The sequence below is a fragment of the Limulus polyphemus genome, unplaced genomic scaffold, assembly GCF_000517525.1.
Source record: "Limulus polyphemus unplaced genomic scaffold, Limulus_polyphemus-2.1.2 Scaffold7293, whole genome shotgun sequence".
NCBI classification, from domain to species: Eukaryota; Metazoa; Arthropoda; class Merostomata; order Xiphosura; family Limulidae; genus Limulus; species Limulus polyphemus.
This window is the reverse complement of record NW_013672903.1, coordinates 21,977-29,940: the sequence shown is the minus strand read 5'-3', so window position 1 is coordinate 29,940 and position 7,964 is coordinate 21,977. Positions and strand designations below refer to the sequence as shown.

General features: G+C 32.6%; 1 long non-coding RNA gene across 2 annotated transcripts in view; it reads right to left on the bottom strand.

Moving 5' to 3' along the window:
• Positions 1-7,964, bottom strand: part of LOC106474495 — a 31,479-nt gene that overhangs the window by 2,229 nt on the left and 21,286 nt on the right. For both annotated transcript variants that reach the window (XR_002613972.1, XR_001291748.2), the window contains exons 4-7: positions 6,156-6,307; positions 1,446-1,559; positions 578-679; positions 100-219 (exon numbers count right to left, since the gene is read on the bottom strand). This is a non-coding gene — a long non-coding RNA (uncharacterized LOC106474495). The remainder of the gene's footprint in view (positions 1-99; positions 220-577; positions 680-1,445; positions 1,560-6,155; positions 6,308-7,964) is intronic.

Here is a 7,964-nt window from a genome sequence, read left to right as displayed (position 1 = left end):
ATATATAGTCGGACTGTTATATATAATTGGTCAACGATGTTAAATTTAGCATCTCAGTTTTGTGCCCCAATTAGAAACTAACTTGAAAGCTAAAAGTACCTTCATAAGACTCCAAATTAGAAAGGCAAGAAGCAATAGACCCCCAGGAATTGCAATAATTATCCATCTGAGAAAAACTTTCCGTTGTTTGACATCATCTGGATGTATTTTAGTTGTAACCTAAGAAAATATCAGGATAATTTATTTGATTAATACACAATCATCTATTGATTAATAGAGATGCAAGTAAGAGTTTATTTCCATACAATAATCATTAGCCAATATATATCTTTATCTAATACGGCAAAGAACGTCAAATTGGGTATCAGTTTTCTCAAATCTAATAGTTTTATAACTATATTAATTAGGCACAGTTCGAAATCATTAACTTTTATGAAATATTATTGTAAAATAGAACAATAATTCCTGGTTTCAATATAAAAAAATGAGAAATCAGAAAATTAGATGTTATAATGTATCAATGAAAATAATTGACGTATGGTGGTAAATATATAATTATATTTGAAAAATTTCTCACCATATAAACTTTATGAGGAACAGAAATGGGACTGACATCATAAGGTAGTACCAAAACGCGGGTTACCAGCTTCGATGACACTTGTACTTGGCTGAGTCCGATCTAACGAAGAATTTTATTTTCAATTACATGTAACAATTTCAAAATTTCATTAGTGAAACATTTCGTTATCCACAAGCAACTTTTCTTAATTAATGGTAAATTAAAATGCTGTAAAAAAAGAAAAAGAAAAGAAAAATGAAACAAAGTATAAAACCGTATTTCATTCATATGTAGGTTCAATAAGTTTTGTTACAAAATTATAAAAACCCTATAACCCAAGTGCATTCGAATGGTAAACCTTTCTTCTTCAATGTCAAACTAGGAATGGTGGTGTAATCGATTACACCACCATTCCCAGTTTTACCCACTTTCAATATAAATTGAAAACAATGACAAAAAAAAGAAATATAAAAAGGGGAACAAATATCTATTAGATGTAGTAAGCATAAGAATGAAGCTATGTTTATGAATTTTTTAACCTTGCTTTTACTCACTCGAATTCAGTATTCGATTTCTGTAAGCTTTAAAGGGAAGGGTACAATTATAGCTTTACCATCTGAAATATTGCATTTGTAAATCCTCAAAAGCTTCCAACTGACGAAGATAAATTGCCATAGTTGTTTTTCTACGTGCTATACTCTTCGTATGTAATACAAAGTTATTAAACTACATAACAAGAAAATAGTCTTTAAGACATTAATTATTGCTTTTCATTTACACAGCATTTGATTGAAAATATCATTTAGCTTGTTCAGTGTTTTTTGGAATGAGATTTTTTATTATAGAAGTCTGAAAAATAAGCCAAGTTAAGAAAGAGAAAATTCACCTCTTCAATCGTTGACACCCACAGTCGGGAGCGTATAGTGAAGAGAACTTGATCATTTTCGTTGAGGTTAAACAAAGTGCAGTATATGCGTGTACACAGATTTGGACCACATTTCTATATAAAACATAAATTGAAGCTAAAATATTTGATTTACAGTTAATAACTACTTTATATAATTATGATATTATATCTAAAATGAAACTTAAACAATTCATCCATTAAAAATACACAACTATAAGTTAACATTTTTGGTAATATACATCTAGATACGTAACAAAAGTTAAATCGCATTTGACAAGAAGAATCTTATTATAAAATATTAATGTAAGCAAACACTCGGAAAATGTTTGTCGAAGGTTAAAATCTTTTGGTGCAAACTGGAGGATAGCGCACGATATTCAAGTTACAGTAATTACGCCCTGATCTCAAAATATGATGTAATTTCTTTCATGTCGAATGTATATTTTAGTTTTTTTCAGGCTTCTTCAGAGACGTTTATATATATAATACAGTAAACACCAAAGGCTGTAGACGTTCTTGAGGAAGTTGCAAAGACTAAATGTTGTAAATAGAATAAACTGTATCACACCTGTTGTGTCCAGGTCATTGCTATTGTTTCTTAAAATCTCTTTGTTAGCCGCAAATTCCTACACAATTATAGAACAGCTGAATAAGTAGATACCTCTCATATCTCTTTGGGATGATAGTGTGTAAGTGTATGCGTATTAACAAAATCCACACCAATTGTTATCCAGCGTCATACACGTACAAGCTTTATTTGAATAACGTTCTTCAGCATAGACCTAACCTCGGTCAATGATAGCTCACGTATCTCGAAATTGTTGGAATTATCGAATACTAGAGTATAGCCCGTCAAAAATGACGCGGCAGTTACTACCACCCCCACCCCAAAGCATACCATAATCTCATACTTCATAGCTAACTGAAATAAATAAATTTTGCGAAATCAAGATTGACCAACAAAGAAGCAGAAAAGTGCAGTCGAGGCAGTCAAACGTTGGTAAATCCCTTTGTGAGCCAATCAAAATTAAGATTATTTATGAAATGAACTCGTGGCGTATTCATAGAATAATTATTGGTAAAAAGCAGTTAGATTAACAACTTCTAATATATAGAAAAGCCAGTGAGTTTTGGTAAAATTACGTTCGAACAATGGCTTTATGCCATGTTGCGTAGCAACAAAAGTATAACCTAATATTGTAATTAGTCTATGTACTGAAAGTATAAAATGAAATTTATAGACAGTCAAACCTAGAAAAATATTTGTTGACTAGCTGGAGTACCCGTCCCCTGGTCGGTGTGTTTGTTTGTTTTGAATTTCGCCCAAAGCTATACGAGGGCTATCTGCGCTAGCCATCCTTAGTTTAGCAGTGTAAGACTAGAGGGAAGGCAGCTAGTCATCATCACCCACCGCCAAATCTTGGGCTACTTTTTTAACAACGAATAGGGGGATTTATCGTCACTGATAATGCCCCTACGGCTAAAACAGCGAGCATGTTTGGTGGGACGGGGATTCGACCCGCGACCCGCAGAATGAGAGTCGAGCGCCCTAACCATCTGGCCATGTAAATTCTTGATTAACGAAAGGTTATTTTAGGACATGAAAAGTTGCTTCCCATATATTTAATTGTAAGAAACGCAAAAACGTCCATAAAAACTGCAAAACACAAAATGTTAAACCGCAAGTTTGCATTATCTTCGCATGGACCCAACAAACCTTCATGCCAAATTTGGTGAAAATTCATCAACAGGGGGCGAAGTAGTGGTAAAAAACGCGAAAACGCCCATAAAAACTGCAAAAATGAAATTTTTTATGTATTTCCCCATTGACCCAATTTCCATACCAAATTTGGTGAGAACCATCCACAGAAGGTGAGATAGTGGTAAAAAAAAGGCAAAATCGCTCATAAAAACCGCAAAACTGAAAATATGCATGTACCACCGCATGGACCTGATGAACCTCCATACCATCCATACCTTGCAAAGCAGTTACAGGGACATACAACAGACAGTAGTATTATATTTATATAGATTTCTTAATTTAGAGTCTCGGTTGATTAAAGAGGTTTGTATTTTATTAAAAACGTTGGTGATATACAAAACATAGCGTAATTCAGAAACGATTTAAGTTTAAAACTGAATCGATATTTTTCTCTCATTATAAATTGTACGCACTTGGCTCTTGGCTAGGTGATCCCTTACTTCATCTTTACTTTAGGCTTATTATATCAACACTCACTACACTTATAAGGTTTCACGGTACCCACCCACTCTCACGATCTCCTTGCACACCTGTCACTAAAATCATAATGGGCTGACAGTAATCGAACTATTCTATCTGGATAACTGCATTTTGACGTTTATGACTCTTCCTATTTTGAGAAATCAAGTGTGACGTGAAACACACTGGCTTTTATATAGGTTAGATGAGTAAATACGTTTCAATTTTAGTCAAACTAATTAGTATCCTGTAATTTCAGGATAGTAAAATAAATTACTCTGACTTAACAAGTATTTAGTTTCATCCATTATACAATTCAAGAAAATATTCAATCAAGCATAGAGGTAAACAATCTACTGGTTTCAAATAGCTCAAAAGCTTTCGATATTTAAACAGTAGATTGATGATCAATCATTGATCAGTACAGATTTCGCCAAGAAACATTGTTGTAAGTGAACGATGAGAAAACAATAACAACAAAATACAAACAAAAACAACAGCACAAATATGATGCTAAGCGCCTAAATAGTTGAAGCATAAAACTTTTATAATCCTGCAAAAAAACATCATAATAAACTGTATTTCAGATCTATCTTGTGTCTACTCAACCTTGGTCTCACTAGTGAAACGTCAGTCAAGTAACGTTTGATTTTGTTAACAATATATCAGGGATAAATATAGAATTTAGTGATAAATTAGTCTCTTTTGACATTGTGTCGCTGTTTAGAATTGTTCCAATGAAGGAAACTCTGGATTGCTTGGAAAATAGATTACTGGAGAGTAAGACATTTTCTCTGCTTGAGGTGAACGAAATTTTAAAGCTTTCTCATGAGTGCATATTTTAAGGTGGAAAATAAATTTTTTAAACAGATTAAAGGTTTAGTGATGATGTCTCTCTTGTCCCCTCTTTTTATGGGAATTATTTATGTTCAATTTTGAGATGTAGAAGTTTAACATATCTGAGGTGAAATCCCTTAGTGTGGTTAAGGTATGTATATGACATGTTTTTAATGTGACGGAATGACGCTGGGACTTTACTAGAATGTGGAAAACATCTTAATTTTATCAGTCCTACCATCAGATTTACATTAGAGATAGAAAAAGAGGGTCAGCTAAACTTTTTTAGATATGATCGTCAACTTCTATTTATAGAAAGCCATGTACACAAAAACTATCCGCCTTCTCCACATTTGTGTTTAGAGCCTTAAGAATATGCACTAATGATTGTGATGCGGAAGCAGAGTTAAATGTCTTAAAACATGTAGCCGGAAATAAAGAATATAAACCTGAAAGTATTGATAGATTGCATCATAAACATATCAATAAATTAAGAATGTTAGCATGTAAAAGGTTAGAGGGAAAATGTAAAGTAAATAACATGAGAGTTTGTTTACCATATGTTCAAGGCTTATCTACACGAATAGGTAATATAATAAAACAATATATATATAATGTTGTGTAGCATTTTCTCCGCGTTGTAAGTTAAATAGCCTCCCGAGTACAAAAGATAGAAGAAATTGATAAATGGGGGATTTATAAAATTTCTTGTACCTGTGGTCGAGTTTTCTTGGCTAAAGTGTCGAAATCTAAAATTCAGGATCAATGAACATAAAAACGTGGTAGAAAAATACAAAGTAAATGAATCGTTATTATCAGAACATGTGGCAGAAGCATTTCATGTTATAGATTGGAATAAAATTAAGTTGATAAAACAGAAAGAATTTAAAATTGAATTAGATATCAAATAAATTATTGAAATTGAAAAAAAACAAAGATATTGTGTTAAACAAGGAACCTGTTCCAGCTCTAGAAATAATAACGTACTGGACAGATGTTTTTTAACTCTGGGTAGTTTAAGCCTAGATGGCGTTATTGGTATATATATATATAGGGCAAGTCCCTGTTTTTAATAACTAATTATTGTGTAATGATTTTCAGTTGTAAATTTTAATTGGAAATAGAGGTTTTTACACAAGTGTCGTTTTTAAATCATTTAGAACAAAGTTTGTTATAAGGTATCTAGTTAATGTTTCTGTATACTTAGTAACATAGAATAAAGTACAAGTAAAAATCGGTAAAGAAAAAAAACCAGAATTTCTTGCATAAGTTAAGCCAGGGAATACCAATGGCAACATCCTGTGAATGTGCCACGCCATACTAAGCATGATGGTAAAAGCAAATAAACGTTATCGTAGTAATGTTTGAAAACGGTGTTAAAACACTTTGTGAGTAACATTTCACTCATGAGAACAGGTTGGTCGACCACATGTCACTGCCCTAGAAATATTTCATTCGGAATCAGAGCGTGCTCTATTGTGATAGGTCATCGTACCTTTTACTTTTAGGCAAAAAATGTTTAGTTTCACTCAGAGTATATGACATTCACACAATAACAGTTGTAAATACTTGAACATTATGCACTTAAACAATAAACTTAAAATTACATCAAATTAAATAATACACATTACCACATCGTTCAAGAAGTCATCTGCATCATGCTGTTGTCTTTTCTTCTTTTTTTTGACAAATTGTCCTCCTCCAGATGTGTTATATTTATTATATTATCTGCAGCTGAGTCTTGTAACAATGCTTCACTGTTCGCACTTTTCCTCGACACTTTCTGTGGTTTGTAACATATGAAATTAGAAACGCAAAACAAAAGGCTAAACTGAAATAATGGCTGAAAAATCAATCAATCAATCATCCACCAAACAGTGGCACAGAATCCAGGGGGAGGGGTTCGGTTCGTTTTACATGGATTCTCGTAGAGGGAACGAGTGAGAGCAGTAGCGGTCATTTTCAAGTTGAGGAATTCTTATGAGACTTAAACAACAACGGAATTTCTATTTAGAGATTCTAAACTTTCATTTGTCAGAATTTCAAAAAAAGGTATAGATTTTATAGTGTAATTAGTTTTTCACTACTTAATAGCAATACTTTTCATGTGTAAGTGATACTTAATAGTTTCAAGTTCGTTGAAAGTCGTTCCACTTGCAAAGCGAAGTGCATACGCCACTGCACGGAAAATATGTTCTAACTGTTGGGAAAATCACTGATTTGCTTAATTTTTTATTAAACTTAGGCAAAAAACAAAATTTAAATACGAGTAACGATATTACTTGAAAGCTTTCTGTAACTTAAGAGCCCAGACGAGGAAGAATAGCACACTGAATTTCTGTGAGGGCTTTAGATAAAGAAGGTAAATATAGTATAATCATAAATAGACTATGTATTCTAGAAAAAAAAACATGAATAAAACTTTCTGTGGAGGGAAACTACTTAACCTACTATCCCTCTACTTGCTTATCAATAAATTGTTTGTTTGTTTGTTTTCAATTTCGCGAAAAGCTACACGGAGGCTATCTGCGCTAGCCGTCCCTGATTTAGCAGTGAAGAGAAGGCAGCTAACCATCACCACCAGCCGCCAACAACTCTTTTACCAACGAATAGTGGAATTGAGCATCACATTATAACACCCTCACGGCTGAAAGGGCGAGCATGTTTGGTGGGACCCTCAGATTACGAATCAAGCGCCCTATCAACTTAGCTATGCCGGGCCTCTGTAAATTGTAATAAAATGACATTTTATGCACGAATTCATATACTGTGTAAAATGTATTACAAGGAAGGCAAAAAAACTTTGCTTTAATTTTTCCGAATTAAAATATTTTATTGACGATATAAAGGAAAGGCACATTACATATTCCATAAGACTATAAGTTTAGTAATGTTGTAATTAAATAATGGTTAGCATAATTTCTAACACAAAATTTTAACTATAGACATATTCATTTCTGTTCTGTATTTTTCTATCAGTGATCAAATAACTTATGTTACAAATGCAGCTTCAAGATGTCATCCTTCCTATTTCAGATAAAACATATTTTTTGAGAAATACTGGCACTTGTTGAACCAAACACACATTTCATTTATGTATACATTCATGTAAATATAAGCTACCTAATGGTCGGATGCGCTCATATATTTAAAAAATGGCTACTATTGTTCAATTATTTATGGTGCTATATCGTAAGCCTATATATACTTAGTAAGGTTGCAGAAAAATCTATAACAAATAATTTTTTATTTTTAATTTATCCACTCTACTGTGATTTTTTTATATATTTTGTCAGCAATCTAAAATTTTGGTAGATCAAATCTGTATTTTTGAGATTTATGGTATCAATTCGATTTTTAAAGTGAGATTATATACTTACATGCAAATATAGGGTTTCTTTCTGAAGCACGGGCCTTTTTACTTTTAACTTATTCCCGTC